This window comes from Hyla sarda, chromosome 2 (genome assembly GCF_029499605.1).
Source record: "Hyla sarda isolate aHylSar1 chromosome 2, aHylSar1.hap1, whole genome shotgun sequence".
In the NCBI taxonomy this organism is placed as follows: Eukaryota; Metazoa; Chordata; class Amphibia; order Anura; family Hylidae; genus Hyla; species Hyla sarda.
In genome coordinates this window covers 263,732,913-263,751,531 of record NC_079190.1, presented here as the reverse complement: position 1 = coordinate 263,751,531, position 18,619 = coordinate 263,732,913, and positions in this window count along the sequence as shown.

The following is an 18,619-nucleotide window of genomic DNA, read 5'->3' as shown; positions in this document are numbered from 1 at the left end:
AATGTTAAGGTACTGGTAGATCACTGCGTCCTTTACGGATTGTGTAGCGATGCTGGTTTAATCTAGTTTTTGCATCACAAGTGGTTTCCCCTATATAAAGCAGGTGGCAGGGGCACCAAAGAACATAAACCACATGATCTGATGTGCATGTCAGATAGCTCTTAATCTCATATCTCTTGCCAGTCACTGGGTGTACAAATTCTTGACCTTTCTGCATATAGGTACAGTTTACACAAGAGCGACAGGGGAAGGAACCATGATTAATGCTAGATAAATATGTCTGGTGGGATTTATTTAATGCCACGTCTGTCTTTACCAATTTATCCCTGAGGTTGCTGCCTCTCCTGTATGACATCAGGGGTGGGCACTCAAACTCAGGGATATTGTCATGTCCTTTTTTCAAAATATGCCAATGTCTCCTCATAATGTTCGTAATGTGTTGTGATGCCTCAGAGTATGTAGAGACAAAGGCCACCCGTTGACCAGACTGTTTATCCCGGTCCCCGAGTAGCTCCCGTCTCTCAATCCCTGACACCTTTGTCCTACAGTCATCTACCAGTTTCCTAGGATAACCCCTGTGCATACATTTTTTTGCCATTGTGTCTAATGCCCGTTCTACATGTTGATGACTACTTATGATGCGCTTTGCTCTGGTCATCTGACTAATTGGCAGTGAGCGAACCATAGTTCTAGGGTGGTTGCTGTCAAACCTGAGTGTCGAGTTGCAGTCAGTCGGCTTCACATAAATGTCCGTAACAAGTTGATGTCCCGAAATCGTCACTTGAGTGTCCAAAAAATTAACTGTGGTGGGAGAGAAGGTGAAAGTGAATTTAATGCTATCGATCATAGAGTTTAAAAACTCATGAAAAGCCTGCAATTGGATGACTGATCCTGTCCATATCAAGAAAGGACGCAGTGATCTACCAGTACCTAAACATTTTTTAGAGGCGGGTCACAAGGAGAGCGAGTTAAAATTTATGTTGTTGGACCAGGTAGCTAAATCCAAAAGAGGAGGCAATCGTGCAGCACTAGTGGTAAATATCTCTTCTCTTCCATTATCTCCTGCTCAGACTCAACTATTAAGCAAAGGACTAAATTTCTGCCCAAATGTGGGCACAAATTGGTTCCAGTTTGAATTGGTCTTTTTACAGTTTGTTAGAAAGCTAAAACTCAAGGTTTGGTTTTCTAACAAAACTGATGATATATGCACTAATGCCGATGTAAATGCACCTACGTGTTCTAATATGCCAGAATGTTTTTCACTAGCTAGTAGTGGGATCAAAACCACTAGTGATTTTCAACCGAATATTGCCACTCCTATCATTGACACTTTTGCCAATCTGGTCAAGAAGGATATAGAGAAGGTCAAACAGGGGATGACTACTCTATCACATCCCAACATGACACACCAGCAGATGAGGGCCCTCAGTGAATTGATCCATGACCACAACCTGGTGGTGAAACCGCCCGATAAGGGCGGGGCGGTTGTGGTCATTGATCGATCCAAATACATCAGAGAGGTTATGCGACAGCTCAATGATTCTGAAACATACCGAGAGCTACCCTATGATCCCAAATGGGAAATACAGACACACATCAAAAGGGTGCTGATGGAGGCTAAGGATCGAGATCTCATTGATGCATCTTTGTACAACTATTTACTCATCTTACATCCAGTCACACCAATGCTTTATGTATTACCTAAAATACATAAGACATTGATTGACCCTCCGAGGAGACCGATAGTCTCCGGACAAGGGTCAGTGACTAGTCACATCTCCATATTTTTAGATGGGATCCTAAGACCTTATGCCTCATCAGCCAAGTCATAAATCAGAGACACTGGGTATTTTCTTAACAAATTGAGTGAAATTCACGTACCTGAAGGAGCCATTTTGGCTTCCTTCGACGTTGTAAGCCTGTACACCTCCATACCCATGATGGGGGTGTACAGGCTGTATCTTCCACCATTTCTGCAGATTTTTCACCTGCAAGGAGCACGTTCCTCACTGAACTTTTATACATTGTACTAATCAAAAACCATTTTATGTTTCATGACACCCACTACATACAGTGTAGAGGTACGGCTATGGGGACAAATGTGGCGCCAACCTATGCCAACATCTATATGGCGCACATTGAGGAAAGCATCATCTATGTATGCCACCACTTCGGTCAAGTGCTGAGGTGGTGGCGGTACAAAGATGATGTTTTCTTGATATGGACAGGATCAGTCATCCAATTGCAGGCTTTTCATGAGTTTTTAAACTCTATGATCGATAGCATTAAATTCACCTTGACCTTCTCTCCCACCACAGTTAATTTTTTGGACACTCAAGTGACGATTTCGGGACATAAACTTGTTACGGACATTTATGTGAAGCCGACTGACTGCAACTCGACACTCAGGTTTGACAGCAACCACCCTAGAACTATGGTTCACTCACTGCCAATTAGTCAGATGACCAGAGCAAAGCGCATCATAAGTAGTCATCAACATGTAGAACGGGCATTAGACACAATGGCAAAAAATGTTATGCGCAGGGGTTATCCTAGGAAACTGGTAGATGACTGTAGGACAAAGGTGTCAGGGATTGAGAGACGGGAGCTACTCGGGGACCGGGATAAACAGCCTGGTCAACGGGTGGCCTTTGTCTCTACATACTCTGAGGCATCACAACACATTACGAATATTATGAGGAGATATTGGCATATTTTGAAAAAAGGACATGACAATATCCCTGAGTTTGAGTGCCCACCCCTGATGTCATACAGTAGAGGCAGCAACCTCAGGGATAAATTGGTAAAGACAGACGTGGCATTAAATAAATCCCACCAGACATATTTATCTAGCATTAATCATGGTTCCTTCCCCTGTCGCTCTTGTGTAAACTGTACCTATATGCAGAAAGGTCAAGAATTTGTTCACCCAGTGACTGGCAAGAGATATGAGATTAAGAGCTATCTGACATGCACATCAGATCATGTGGTTTATGTTCTGTGGTGCCCCTGCCACCTGCTTTATATAGGGGAAACCACTTGTGATGCAAAAACTAGATTAAACCAGCATCGCTACACAATCCGTAAAGGACGCAGTGATCTACCAGTACCTAAACATTTTTTAGAGGCGGGTCACAAGGAGAGCGAGTTAAAATTTATGTTGTTGGACCAGGTAGCTAAATCCAAAAGAGGAGGCAATCGTGTAGCACTACTAAAAAAAAGGGAACTCTGGTGGATTTTTGAGTTGAATTCATTGAAGCCACATGGTCTAAACGTAGACTTTAAAATAACGCATGACATATGTAACGCATAAAAGGCTAATGTACCATCTCCGTATATGAAAGAGAAAGAAAGGGAATATGTATGTGTTTATATATATATATATATATATATATATATATATTTTGTGTGTTATCATGATTTTAATGGCACGTTTGTTTGTTTTGCAGGACGGAGGACAAGGGCTGCTCTCACGGTGGGAGACTGTTATAGCTACAGGACACTCTTTGTCTAAGAAAAGATTCAGGACTAATGGCAACAATATAAGGTCGGCACTGCACGTTATATCTCGGGCAGCTTGGTCATTTCCCATGATAACTGATCTGTGCACCCTCGTTGCTCGGGACAACTACCGTCCGGTGGAGGTCCGGGAGGACGAGGAAGGGTTAACAGGGTGGATCGCGGTTTCCGTAGCCACTCAGATTGGCCAGTGTGCTAGAAGCTCAGTGGGAGTGCTGTGACCTATTGCCCTATACTAAGATGGCCGCGAAGGAATCCAGAGCTTCAGAGCGCCTGCGCAGGCAGAAGCTTCCTCATAGCCTAGCGACAGCGAATCAAGACCGACTGTGATGCCACTTCCTGTTCCGGAATGCGCGCTGTGAGGAGCGGCGTTCTGTACCACAAGACATGTGTCTTTGTTTATATGCTGTCTCCCATGCCAACCCGGTGAGCTCCCGTGTCCCCGCCCAGGTAATCAAACAACGTCACGTACACATGAACATGATTATGTAATTTTTTACTGTACATCATGATTTTTTGTATACCTGTATGATCGCACCTTGCATTCCGGTTGTGGATGCCTTACTAGTGTTTACTGAAGCACTGATCACTTTATCACATGTATGCATTTATGTATTTCTGTTTTATTTTTGTTTATGACGTCACTAATTAATGGGCCCTGCGCGCCCATATATACTCTGTTGTTTGCACACTTTATTGCTCGATAATGGCTAGGTGAGCTAGCCGAAACGTCGCCACCATGCCTATGTGAATAAAGACCGCTTATTTGCATCTTATGAGAGTGCTGTCGCCTATTTCGTTTGCTATATATATATATATATATATATATATATATATATAATTTATGACATCTGTATAAAGATATGTCATGTAGGAACATATTAGTACATATTACCACATTAGGCTATCTTCTGTTTCAGTAAACAGTGACCACATTTCATGTATTTCACCAATATCAAACTCTAAGTAAGTATTTAATTGAAATTAATGAGCAACTTCCATACAGCATTTATTATATGACGAGGTTCCATAGATTGATGGTTCTGGTAATAAACCTGAAAATATGATAATGAATATTTTCTACTGTCGACATAGCTGGCCTATCAAGAGAGCCAAAGGAGGAACTGGACTATGGCCTCCACTATTCAGAGCCTCCAGCATCTATCCTTACCATTGGTAGGTCTAAAAGACATTTAAAGTTCAGGACATTTTTACATATTGCTATATCGCAACCTTGTGGTAAAATAATAATTAAAAAAATCATTCTGCACTAAATACCTCATAACGGAAGCATTAAAAAGAAGGGTTTTAGACGTTTTTGCTAATTTCTTAAAAATAAAAAATAAAATTTTACATGGACATAATTCCAACCCTTTGGTATGACACTTGAAATTTGGCTCTGGGGCTTCCCATTTCCCTTGCTCATCTTTGAGATGTTCCTACAGCTAGAACTTTTAGGCCCAATTCTAAACACCTGCTCACCACCTGCCAAATATCAACACCTGGTGGCTTAGGTACATCTTTGTAAATATCCTTGAGTGGCCTAACGACTGACCTAACATAAAGGGTTACTCCGCTCCCCAGCATGTTACTCCTCTCCCCAGCATCCGGAACATTAAGTTCCTGAACGCTGTGTGCGGGCTTCCGTGTTAACGCCTGCCCCCTCGTTACGTCACGCCCTGTCATGTGATGTAACATACCGCCCCCTCAATGCAAGTCTATGGTATCTAATGGAGGGAAAAAAATTGAGCAGAACTTCATCTAAGGGCAGTATGCAGCAGACAACGGAGGTAGCATCTATTGGATATGTGTTCACCTTGCTGGGTTGTGTGCCAGACACAACCACCATGAAGTGCTTGTAGGTATATAATTGCGGTGCTGCCTCCCGGGGATCAGTCTCGGAGTTCCCTCAGCTAATCTTGGACATCAAGTGGAAGGTAGGAAAAAAATCTGGGTATTCAGGCGCATACCGCAAGGATGGAGGAGCTTCTTTTTCCGCTCCATATCGGGGCTCCTGGTTCTTCTCCGGTACTATAGCCTGCGGCAGTGAAACTTGCGGGTAGCTGCGTGCCTGCCGGCATCTATGAAGTCCTTGGCGGCTGAACGCTGGCGAGCTTCCGGTCGTTGCAGTCAGCTGACTGCAGATCAGCTGATCGTGGGCTGATCACTCCCTTAGGATGTTCAGAATGGTAGTAGTGGCAACAAAGTCCAACATAGGTGGTATAATTGGAAACAGATAGGTGGAAGTGGATGTCCGGTAGTCAGGAAGATGGTGGTTAACCCCTTCTGGTCTGGACAGAGAGTGTTAAAGTCCGGCAGAGAATTTTAAAGTCAGGCGGAGTAACGCCCAGTGTGAATGTGGGTCTTGCAATCGCGATAGTTAAAGCGGTATTTTGTCCGGGCATATAATTTTCACCAAACGCCTTTCGGGGTATTCTAGGAAGTGTCCAAACCCCGCGACAGGACCGCAGGAGAATGGGGCAGGTGAGGAGGCTGGGATGCGACCCACGGGCGTGCCCGTCCCGCTACGCGGATTGCATCCCCGCCGGTGACAACAGAGCAGCGCTCCCGGTCAGCAGGTCTGACTGGGGCACTGCATGCTGAAGAACACCGCAAGTGCTCCGGGGAGGAGCAGGGCCCCGGAGCGCTCTGCATAACAGTACCCCCCCTTTGGTGTCCCCCTCTTTTTGGAGCCCAGGAATCTGCGGACAAGGTCTTTGTCCAGAATGTTGGCCTCAGGTTCCCAGGACCTTTCTTCAGGACCACAATTCTCCCAATCAATAAAAAAAAAATCTTTTACCTCGGACGATCTTGGAGGCGAGGATCACTTTGACAGAGAAGACATCAGAGGAGCCAGAAACAGGAGCAGGAACAGTGACCTTGGGAGAATAACGGTTAAGTATAAGAGGTTTGAGAAGAGATACATGGAAAGAGTTAGGCATACGAAGAAGGAAGGTGGAGCTTGTAGGAGACAGAATTGATTTGTTTTTTGATTTTAAATGGCCCGAGGTAACGAGGACCCAACTTGTTGCTAGGGACACGAAACCGTATGTATTTGGCAGAGAGCCACACTTTGTCACCAGAGACAAAGGCAGGAGGAGTTCTTCTCTTTTTATCCGCATGTCTCTTCATACAAGAGGAGGCCAGTAAGAGCGACTTTTGAGTCCGGGTTAATTCATCCATGACAGGAACTCCAGATGAAGTGGGAATGGGAAGGGGGGGGCAGCGGGTGATGGCCGTACACCACAAAAAAAGGAGATTTGGGGGAAGATTCAGAATTTTTGAAATTGTACGAGAATTCAGCCCAGGGCAGAAGGTCGACCCAATCATCTTGGCGGGAGGAGACAAAATGTCGCAAGTAGTTACCAAGAATCTGATTCACTCTTTCCACTTGTCCATTGGATTGGGGGTGACAGGAAGAAGAGAAATTTAATTTGATCTTTAATTGATTACAGAGAGCTCTCCAAAATTTTGACACAAATTGAACGCCTCTATCCGAGACGATATGCGTGGGAAGCCCATGAAGACGAAAAATCTGCAGAAAAATTGCTTCGCCAATTGTGGCGCAGAAGGAAGGCCAGGAAGCGGAATAAAATGAGCCATTTTGGAAAAAAGATCAACGACCACCCAGATGACCGTGAGATAAAGGAAGGTCAGTGATGAAGTCCATGGCTAAGTGGGACCAAGGCTTTTCAGGCACCAGCAGAGGAAGGAGAAGACCTGCAGGCTTCTGGCGTGGGGTCTTGTCACGTGCACACACTGTACAGGCTCGTACAAAATCGGTCACATCCTTTTCCAGGGAGGACCACCAATAGTGTCTGGCAATCAAGTGTATAGATCTTTTGATTCCAGCATGACCAGCCAGAAGGGAGGAATGGCCCCATTTGAGGATCCGGAGGCGAAGACGTGGAGGGACATAAGTTTTCCCTGGAGGAATAGACACCAGAGAAGCAGGAGCAGAAGAGATCAGACACTCAGGAGGGATGATGTGCTGAGGAAGGGTCTCGGCTTCTGAGGCATCGGTGGTACGTGATAGAGCATCTGCCCTGACATTCTTGTCTGCGGGATGAAAATGCATTTGAAAGTTGAAACGGGCAAAAAACAACGACTATCTAGCCTGGCGAGGATTTAGCCGCTGGGTGGATTGAAGATAAGACAAATTTTTGTGATCAGTATAGATGGTGACTGGATGAAGGGATCCTTCTAGAAGATGTCTCCACTCCTCAAGTGCCAACTTAATAGCCAATAGTTCATGGTCTAATATGGAATAGTTTTTTTCAGGAGGAGAAAAGGTTTTGGAGAAAAATCTGCAAGTGATATTTTTTCCCCTAGCGGATTTTTGTAGGAAATCAGCTCCGGCTCCAACTGAGGAGGCGTCAACCTCGAGAAAAAAAGGCTTCAGAGGATCTGGTCTGGACAAGACTGGGGCAGAGGAGAAGGCGGCTTTGAGGTGATTAAATGCTTCCTCCGCTTGTGGCGGCCAGGATTTTGGATTAGCATTTTTATTAGTCAGTGCTACGATAGGAGCAACGATGGTGGAGAAGTGGGGAATAAACTGACGATAATAATTTGCAAATCCGAGAAATCTTTGGATAGCTCGTAGGCCAGTGGGACGAGGCCAATCTACTACCGCAGATAGCTTATCAGGGTCCATTTGAAGACCTTGGCCGGACACAATGTATCCCAGGAAGGGAAGACTGCTGCGTTCAAATAAACATTTCTCAATTTTCGAAAGATCTCATTAACAAAGTCCTGAAACACTGCAGGGGCGTTGCAAAGTCCAAAGAGCATAACAAGGTACTCGAAGTGACCATCTCTAGTATTGAAGGCGGTTTTCCATTCATCACCTTGTTGAATACGGATGAGGTTATATGCGCCTCTTACATCCAGTTTGGTGAAAATTTTTGCCCAACACAGTCGGTCAAAGAGTTCGGAGATCAGAGGCAAAGGATAGCGATTCCTTACTGTGATTTTATTAAGACCGCGGTAGTCTATACAAGGGCGAAGAGATCCGTCTTTTTTAGAAACAAGGAAGAATACAGCTCCGGCTGGAGAGGAAGATTTTCGGATAAAACCTCTTTTTAGGTTTTCCTGAATGTTTTCCGACATGGCTTGTGTCTCAGGAGCGGAGAGTGGATAAATCCTTCCACGGGGCGGAGTGGTACCAAGAAGCAAGTCGATAGGACAGTCAAAGGGTCTATGTGGTGGTAAGAACTCTGCTTGCTTTTTACAAAAAACGTCTGAATAGTCCTGATAGGCCTTAGGAAGACCAGGCAATGGAGAAGCGATGGAGACTTGATTGACAGGAGCCGACTTAAGACATCGCTTGTGGCAGGAAGGTCCCCAACTCTTAACGTCCCCAGTGGCCCAGTCGAGGATTGGTGCGTGATGCTGGAGCCAGGGCAAGCCAAGAAGAATTTCTGAAGTACAATTGGGTAATACGAAAAATTTGATGTTTTCAAGATGGTGAACTTGAATGTTCATGAGCAGGGGTTCAGTGCGATAACGCACGGTGTAGACCATTCTCTCTCCTTTCACCGAGGCTATGAAGAGAGGTTTGACAAGACGGGTAACAGGAATATTGTACCTGTTGATGAGTGAGGCTTCGATGAAATTTCCTGCTGAACCGGAGTCCAGAAAGGCCTCAGCAGAGAAAGAAGACTTAGTGGGCAAGGAAATCCATACTGGAATGGTAAGACGTGGAGAGGAGGAATTCACACCTAGTAAACAACGCCTCTCCCACGTTCACTAGGTGCGCGCGTTTCCCTGACGCAGAGGACGAAGAGGACAGTCCTTTAAGAAATGCTCAGAGCTCGCACAGTATAGACATAAGTTCTCGTTCCTACGGCGAGTCCTCTTTTATTGGGTCAGGTGAGACCGGTCCACTTGCATGGCCTCCTCGGCGGAAGGCACAGTAACAGGTTGCAATGGATGCTGAAAGAGAGGAGCCAGGCGTGGATTATGCCTGGTGCGAACAAGATCTTTTTCTGGCGAAGCTCCTGGCATCTTTCAATGTAGCGCATATCAATGTGGGTATCCAAATGAATAAGATCAGACAGGGAGGAAGGTATCTCTCGTGAGGCCAGACAATCCTTGATGTAGCTGGATAAACCTTTCTTGAAGGTCGCGCAGAGAGCCTCATTATTCCAGGCCAACTCAGAGGCCAGAGTACGGAACTGTACAGCATATTCGCCCACTGTAGAGTCTCCTTGGATGAGGTTTAGCAGGGCTGTTTCAGCGGAAGAGGCACGGGCAGGTTCCTCAAAGACACTGCGTAGTTCGGTGAAGAAGGACTAGATGGTAGTAGTAACAGGATTGTTGCGGTCCCAAAGCGGTGTGGCCCAGGACAAGGCCTTTCCAGATAGCAGACTGACCACGAATGCCACCTTAGACCGTTCCGTGGGAAAGTGGTCCGACATGATCTCCAGGTGCAGCAAACACTGGGTCAGGAACCCACGGCAGAGCTTAGAATCCCCATCAAACTTGTCAGGTAGAGACAGGCGGACTCTGGACATGGAGGCGGCAGCTCGCTGTGGAGGAGGTGCTGGAGCTGGCGGAGGAGATGGTTGCTGCTGTGAAGGTAGAAGCTGCTGGAACATAACAGTCAACTGTGACAGCTGCTGTCCTTGTTGGGCGATCTGCGGGGACTGCTGGGCAATCACGGTGGTGAGATCAGCGAGGCTTGGCAGTGGTACCTCAGCGGGATCCATGGCCGGATCTACTGTCAGGAACCGAACTGGAAGCGGGTAGTGGATCCTCTGTGTTAGTGAGGCGATGGCGTGGGCTGTACCAGGGGACCGGTTCTAAGAAGTTACTGGTTTTCACCAGAGCCCGCCGCAAGGCGGGATGGACTTGCTGTGGCGGTAACTCCCAGGTCGTATCCCCTGATAGCGACTCTACCTCACTAACAGCTGAGATAGGCGTAGTACACAAGGACAAGGCGAAGGCAAGGTCGGACGTAGCAAGAGGTCAAGGCAGGCGGCAAAGGTTTGTAGTCAGGGGCAACAGCAAGGGTCTAGATACACAGCCTTGGGAACACACAAAACGCTTTCTCAGGGCACTAGGGCAACAAGATCCGGCAAGGACAGGAAGGGGAAGTGGGTTTTTGTAATGTGGGACGTGATTGGTATTGATTGGTCCAGGCACCAATTAATGGTGCACTGGCCCTTTAAATTTCAGAGAGCCAGCTCCCTAGAGAGCGGGGCCGCGCGCGCCGGGACAAGACAGCAGGAGGACGGGGCAGGTGAGGAGACTGGGATGCGACCCGCGAGACTGGGATCGCATCTCCCCCGGTGACAACTAAGCAGCGCTCCCGGTCAGCTTAACATAAGCTTAAAGCAAAGTATGAACAGGCACTAACTTGTGTATACCAATTTGTATGCATTAACTTATATATGCTTTATGTTTTCAGGAAAAAATACATCTGTCCTGTCTGTCCTGAACATGCTATGGTGTCCCGGCACCGTATTTCATACTGTGCCTTGGTTATTAGTCCCCAAAGTCAGAGTCCCTAGGACTGTGGGGGTCCGCTTCCCTAGTTAGCCCCTAGTCACCCCTTAGTAACTTGATATTTATGAATATTATCATTGTAAATATGTATATTGTGTTACTCACTTGTTTAGCGTCGCAGGACCTGCGGGTCATGTGACACGGTTCAGAACTCTATGGTATGTTGAAGGACCTTAGGTGGTTCTTGAGTCACGTGTTATCCCATAATGCCATGTAACGGTGAGTGACAGTTGTTTTGGACCAATCCAAAACGGCCCGCCCCTGCCCATATAAGGGAGCTGCGGCCATCTCTTGGGTTGCTGACTCTGAATGAGGTATGACCTCCACAACTTTCAAGTACGTTTACTAGGCCAAAGCCTTGCGGCCTTGGCCTACACCACAGCGGTTATATATATATATAATTCCCCGCTACTCTCCGCAAGATCACTGGACCTAAACGCACCCCTAAATCCAGCGGATCTATGCAACGGAATCTTCCTAAAGCTAAATTGAGCTTATCTGATCCCAACCAACTGTCAATCGCTGCTCAACTACAAATAGACTTTGTTATCTGGACTGTTATTGCCTTTGCCTGCTTCAGAAAATCTTCAGTAAAAGTTCCTGCAAGTTTCCGTTGACAGTGGTTGTGGACAATCCATTTATTACGCATTCACCTATCGCTCTTGGGAAGGGTGGCGATAGGCCCAGCACCATTACAGTATTTAACCTCCACCCTGGCGTCACGAGTGACAAGGGTTAACAGCGCCCTTTATAATCAAAAACAGCAACACCCCAACTACCCTACATACCCCACTAAGGCACCACAATGCAATGTAAGCAGCTTTTGCTTATACTTTTATACAGTGAAGCTAATTGTAGGGATACTCTACAGAGAGACATTCCATTTAAAAAAGCAGCTGCTTTTGGCACCCCAGAAAACACAATATTTTGTGGCAGAAAGCTGTAAACTGCAACAAGCCAAGTAATACCAGGATGGCACAAGTCTGTCAGAACAAGACCAGCTCACACCCACTATAAGAAGTCAATGAGGGACATTTATCAATGTTTGCTTATGTATTCTTTATTTTAGTAATTTTTTCCTAACTTTTTTTTTGCTTATATGTGACTTATTTATCAACTGGTTTCAGCCTGTTGATAATTTTCTTTCATGTAAGCAATTTTTCCTTTTTTACTTTGGCAGTAGCTTTTTCTACTCCATGTTTGAGCTGGAGTAAATTTAGTCAATTTTTAACCCTGTTGCGACTTTTTTTTTGCGCAGTTGCGACTGTCGCAGTTAATAAATACCTGACTACCCGTAGTCCATTTAAAAATTATCACTACGTAGTAAATTTTTGGAAAACTTGCTTTTCTCGCTTTCCAGTCAAAATGTTGCACGGAAAATCGCGTAGTCGCAGTTGCGACAATTTTGTGGCAATTATTGTAAAGAAAACCTGACTAAACCCGTTGATAAATGTCCATAAATATGCTCTAACAGATGAGCAACAAGTTATGCTTATCCCATAAGAATGAGGTGCTACCCAGTATCAAAAGAGCTATATGGATCAAAAACACAAAGGGAACACTGATATGATGCACACCTACACAAAGGATATTACATGATCAAAAATGCTTTCATAACATACAAAAATCAACAACAAAAAAGTCAAACACATAATAAATATGCTCTAACAGGACATATTGGCAGGGATTGTCTTTATAAGATTGTGCCCTTAGTGGCTATAAAAGGGTCATGAGAAGTGAAGTAAATGTAGAACAGCAACATGGCTAAGAACCTATTAATCTCATGCATCGCACATGTCCAAGTTCGCAATCCATACTGTGCCACATACAGAAAATATAACTATATATATATAGGAAATCTATTGAAAAGTAATGTTCTTTGTACCCTAGTGTCATCAGATAGACATTTAACTCATGCGGTGCCATAGAGTTACAATATTTCACATTGATGAAATACATGCATAGCCACCCACAAAGAGCGCTCAGTAAAAACCTATGTAATGGCATAAGAAAAGTTCATTGTACTGAGTCATGGATGGTTGGTCTAATGGAAAATACAAATGTTATTCCTCCTTAATGTCCATTATAAAAATGTGTACATACACAACCCGGCGATGCTATATGAATTAGACAGAGGAGCTCTATGCTCCACCATAGGTCATTTTATGATCAGGTCCTCAGTGGGGTTTCTTCAAGTGGATTCCTATCTTAGCAGGAGTCATAATTACAACCTCTGAAAATGTTTATGATATTGTGAGGTTGCATATTGGATATATGCAGAGCAGACATCCTCCTGGAAATTGGCTAAAGGAAGAGGTTATCATTATAACCGTGTGGATCATTTGGTTAATTAACATCATGATGATGGTCGGCTTGTACATTCCATTTATGATGCCAATGGTATGTGTGCATTACAATCATAATGTATGCAACACAGCAGGTTTATGGGGACTTTTCAATAAATGGAATATAACCAAGTGTTGATTTTGAAATTATTTGAAGACTGCTTTAGAAACTGCATGTGTTCTATTCCATACTGTAAAGATTTACTAGAGCTTTAACCCAGGACACCAATGTCATACATTTTTGAATCATTTACTTTTATATGAACATGACAATAAATTGAATTAATCAAGATACTGCTTTAAGAAACTGTGGTATCCAACCTAGAATGTGCATTGACACAGGGATCAGTGAACAGCAAAGAGTTGTGGTGTTGATGGTCACTAGTGGCAGGGCCACAGTAGCGAGGAGTGGACCCTCTGGCTTTGGAACACTTTTAAGATATGGCGCACAAACTCACCCCCATAAACTCAACTCATTAAACTACCAGCAATCAGGTCATGTTGTCAGGAAAAGTCACATACATCCACATGTGTATATTAATTGAATGAGTCGTGTAATGTAATACATGGCCATATCAGGTCTGCCAGAGTTGGAGACCCCTGGCTTAGCAGTTATCTAATAGAGTGAGGTCCTAATTGGGGGGGGGCTTCCCTTTATGACATCCAAATGCCCCAATAAGCATATGGATAGAGATAGATGTGGATTGATTCTTGTATCGACCAGTTTAGCATTCTGCTAAGGAACAGCTTAGTCATATCATTTATAATCATAATTATTTACTCGCTGAGATTATCACTTAAAAACAAAAAGATAATCCAAATCCCTTAATGCTCTTGTCGACTTGTTCCATAGTCTGCTTTGGATGCTGAAGACGCTGGACAGCTCCTAAATCTTCATTACTAGTTTTCCAAAATGGAGAACTGATTTCTGTAAACCAGCCCCCCCCCCCCCATATAACAATTCAGTAACACTGTGCACGTTTGTTTACATTGTAAGGCAGTCCCTCAAAAGAAGAGTTTACATTACCTTTATGTTTATATTTAAAGGGGTTTTGGGGTGTAATTTCTGACCATCATCTCGAATTGTCTGCCCAGTTACACAGTCACTATGGCTATAGTTTCATACATTCTGATATGTTTTTCATAACATCTGACAATGGAAAAAGAAGGGAGTGCGATATTGTGGAAGGGTATGTACAGGTATTAATCTTCTATCTAGCACTTACCCTTTGGTCCTCCGTTTACTTGGTTGTTTACATGCATTAACACATTATTTTATATATTGGTGTATTACAGGTATTGATTACACATTTGCTACATAGAGGATTGAGTGTTTTGTGTACATCACTTCCTGAGACCTTTAGCTTTAAGTGTTATGCTCCTTTCGATATATGGCACTTTAGTATGTCATTTATTGCCTTTCTTGTATGCTACTATGTAATCTGGTTATTACATTGTACTTGTTTGTCTATTGTTGTACAATTATCATAAAAAGCTTCTATTCCTAATAAAAAGGTATTGGACAAAATTTATATATATATATATATATATATATATATATATATATATATATATATATATATATATATATAGGTCCAGATAATAGTTGTATTGCTTTGGTTGAATAGCAGAATCCTTGCACTTCGAACATTCCTGAAATGTGACAGCTAAAGGTAAAATGTACATGGGCTTGTAAAGGTAATTTAAAATAAATATAATACAGTTTCTCCATTATATGTGTAGTACACAAAATGTAAAAATATGCAATAAAATGCTAACATACATCTGGGATGTTTTTCTGCAACTCTTAGCGCTTGATGCTACAATGTATAGGTTTAGTACATGCACTTTTCTGCTTCCTTTGTTCTAGTTAATATGTTAAGGCCGTAATAGTCATCACTTCAGTGCATTGATTTACTGTCTATCCCCAAAAGTTTACAAAGAAACAAGCAAGGACACTTTGGGAGTAAACTCAAAGGATTACAATTATGCCAAGAAGAAACCGTTCTGTCCTGCATCCTGGACATTTATCAATGAGGGTGAATTCCATTGTATAAAAAATAGAGTGCTGACGCTATGGTATATTAGCACGCTTATCTTTATGATGAAGACTGGATATCAATTCATAATGAATTTTATACTGATCAGCCATAACTTTAAAACCACTGGAAGGTTAAGTGAATAACATTTATTTTGTAAACATCATACCCAAAGGGTAGTAAATATAAGGCATCAAGTGAACTGTCGGTTTTTAAAGCTCACGTGGTGGAAACCTAAGGATCTGAGTGACCAAATTGTAATCTTGAGATGAGTCAGAGCATCTTGAAACAGTAGATCTTTAGTGGTGTTCCTGGTATATAATGGTTAGTACCTACCAAAAGTGGAGAACAGCTTTTTGCCTAGCCAGAGAGAGGAGCTATCATTGTATGTGCAAATCAAGTTAGGCTGGGTTCACATATATCAGGCGTACGGCATAGTTTTCCTCCGGTGTGCACAGATGGAAACTGATGCTAGAACTGATCCCATTCATTTGAATGTGACAGTTCACAGTCACTCAGCGTCTTAATTTTGACGCCGGATGGTTGGACACGCCGGAGGGCACCGTACAGCTTCCTGAGTTCCCTTGTCTACCATGCAGAAACAACGGACACCGGATGCTATACAACTGATGACAACTTCAAGCAAAAGAATTAATAGCAGCACACTGCTAGCACAAAGCTTTATATGAAATATGACATGATTAACTTAGCAGAACTGCTATGGGGAAAAATAGAGGTTCCTAGCTTACTATTTTGCCAAATAGTGTGTACCATCCCACCACAATAAGGTGACCTCTTTGGGATGGACCCTACACTATGAATATGCCTTTCCAAGCTAGCACTGAGCCTCAATTTCTGCATGTAAGGTCTGGAACATCCCTCACCTAATGAAATGGGTGGAGGGCACAAACCAAGATGGAGGCAGCCACTCCCCCATATGTGCAGTACAAAAAAGGTTGAAGTTGGTCAGCACATTCTGATACACAACCATTGTATGAAATAGGTATGCAGATGCAAGCTGCTGCAGCAGAACTACAAATACAAGCAAAAGAATTACAGCAGCACACTGCTAGCACAAAGCTATATATGAAATATGATATGTTTAACTTAGCAATACTGCTATGGTGAAAAATAGATGTTCTTAGCTTACCATGTGGCAAAAATTGACAACTTGTCATCAGTTGTAGCATCAGTTGGGTAGAGATATAGGTTCACCTATACCAGATGTCAGACATATGTGAACCCTGCCTATCTTTTACCCCTGTTTGCCTGTGTGGATATTATGCATAATTTTTCCCAAATGTATCAAAAAGGGCCACAATTCACATAAATAGATCTATGCACGTTTGAAATTGTGGTGCAGACTGAAGTGAGGTTGCAGAAAAAATTCAGACAATTTTAACTTGTGTCATTTAATCTACCACTTCATAAGTCAAAGCACATTTGACTTGATACAAAGGAGTTTTGCTAAAATAAGCGAAAAAGGAAAAAAAAATTTTGCAAAAAGTACAACTGGTGCTAAAGTTTGTTACAAATGTACACAAAAAAAAGCAGTGTAAATACAATTATAAATGTCCCTATAGTGCTCAATATAAAATAGAGGGTTTTAATGTTAAGGCAGACTAATGTAATGACTGATAACATTTAAAAAAAAAAAGTCAAAAAATGCAGCTTTTTTGTCACATTTTATTTAAAAAAAAATGTATAAAAAATTATCTAAGAGCTTTATAAAGGCAAATGTGGTATCGCTAAAAATTACAGTGCAAAAAATTAGCCCTCATACCGCCCTATATACAGAAAAATGAAAATGTTATAAGTGGTCAAAATAGAGCAATTTTAGATTACTGATTTTGTACAAAAAGTTTTAGATTTTTTTTTTAAGCGGTACAAAAATATAAAGGTATCTAGCCATGGGTATCGTTTTAATCGTATTGACCCACAGAATAAAGAACACATGTAATTTTTACCATAAAGTATACAGTGTGAAAACGAAACCCTCCAAAATGTGCAAAATTGTGCAAAATAATTTTTTGGGCTCACCGTACATTTTATGGTAAAATGAGAGGTTTCATTACAAAGTACAAGTGGTAACGCAAAAAACAAGCCTTTATATGGGTCTGTAGATGGAAATATAAAAGAGTTAGAGGCGAGGAGGAAAAAAATGAAAATGCGAAAATAAAATTGGCCTAGTCCTTAAGGTTAAAATGGGCTTGGTCCTTAAGGGGTTAAAAATGGCTATTTCCGGGCTACAGAGAGCCTCAATAGGGGTGTAGAACACTTTGCCTTGCCGTAACATAAATAGGGAGTGTGCTAAGGTAATGAAATAATACTGTTATTCAGTATGACATGCAGATTACAGGCATCGCTGTTAGAATCACTGCCACAGAGTGGCACAATGACAGAGTCTGAATGTGGCAGCAGAGTCGGGAGACCATGTGGCATCACAGTTGAAGATATTAAAGAGATTTTTTAAATGTCAATTGAAGATTTTGAAGAGATTAACAAGTTTAATGTGCCAGCAGCATGAGGAGATCACATGGCGGCACAATGACAAAGCCTGGAGGTGGCGTCAGCCTATGTAGGCTGCAGAGTGCGCAATAACACAGCCTGGAGGTGGCAGCAGCATGACGAGACCATAGGGCAGCACAGTGACCGAGCCTGGATGTGGCAGCATCAGTATGAGGAGATCATATGGTGGCACAATGACAGAGCCTGGAGGTGGCAGTAGCAGCATCAGGAGTCCTGAAAGTGACCCGGTGACGGAGTGGGGCGGTGGGTGGCAATATCAGCACTCGCTGATGAAGGTGGATGGAAGAAGGAGCACTTAGCATCAGATGTGTTGCATCAGGTGGGTGGCAGCATCAGAATAGTAGCTGAGGCAGGTAGACAGAAGAACCTGGTCTCTTTTGTCAAAGTGTTGGTGTGGCACCATGGAAAATCTAGTCTGATGTATCAGGTATTGGTGGGTGGAAATCCTGGCTGATCCAAGCCTGATTTATCTTGACAAAGGTCAGTCTCTCCACATTTTTGGTGAACAGGAGTTCTCCTTAGGGTTACTATGGGCTCGCTGCACTAAATGCCCACTCTAATGCCACACTACTGGCCGGGTAGGACAGCTTTTCCAGGGCAAACTCTGCTAGTTGCGGCCACAAATCCAGTCTGGCTGCCCAGAAGTCCAGAGGATCTTCAATGTGGGTTGGCAGGGTC